This window comes from Octopus bimaculoides, chromosome 13, assembly GCF_001194135.2.
Source record: "Octopus bimaculoides isolate UCB-OBI-ISO-001 chromosome 13, ASM119413v2, whole genome shotgun sequence".
Classification (NCBI taxonomy): Eukaryota; Metazoa; Mollusca; class Cephalopoda; order Octopoda; family Octopodidae; genus Octopus; species Octopus bimaculoides.
The window spans coordinates 50328060-50328743 of NC_068993.1; the positions used below are offsets into that span (position 1 = coordinate 50328060).

The 684-nt window shown below is 35.2% G+C and overlaps 1 protein-coding gene across 1 annotated transcript in view; it reads left to right on the forward strand.

Moving 5' to 3' along the window:
• The window catches only part of LOC106874320 (ephrin-B2), a 352645-nt gene that overhangs the window by 180267 nt on the left and 171694 nt on the right, over nucleotides 1-684 (forward strand). The window lies entirely within an intron of this gene.

Consider the following 684-nt stretch of genomic DNA (forward strand, 5'->3'; position numbering starts at 1 on the left):
TTATGTGTGTGTGTGTGTATATATATATATATATATATATATATGTATATATATATATATATCAGTGTGTGTATGTCTATATATATATATGTGTGTGTGTGTGTATATACACATGTATGCACACATGCACTCACATATACTGATATAAATTAATATACACACACGTAATGCATGTGTGCAATTCTTTCCTTTTTAACTTTGGCAAATTAAGAATTTGTACTGCAAAATGCAATTAGTTATGTTCTGCACACATGGTTTCCCATCAAAATTAGGTAAAATCTTTTGTATTGGCAAAGTGAGAGCCGTTTCAAATTGAAAAATTAAATCTCATGTTCGGCAAATTCTGGAATACTCTGGCTGTCACTTCAGTTCACCACTGAAAATAGTCACTCATGTTCGGAAATAAATTACATCAATTTCAGAATTGGCCTCTTGGTTTCCTTCCCCATCACCACTGCTGCAGGCACCACCACTACCATCAACACCGCCACCACTGCCAACACATCCTCTATTTATCTCCATCTACCGATTCTTTTCCTTTCTGCCTCAGTTTTACTGTTACTTTTCATTCACTTTCACATTGTCTTTCTATCTTTTATTTACATCCCTCCAATCACATTTGTCATCTTCACTCACTCACTTTCTTCTCCCTCTTTCTCTCTCTCTCTCTCTCTCTCTCTCTCT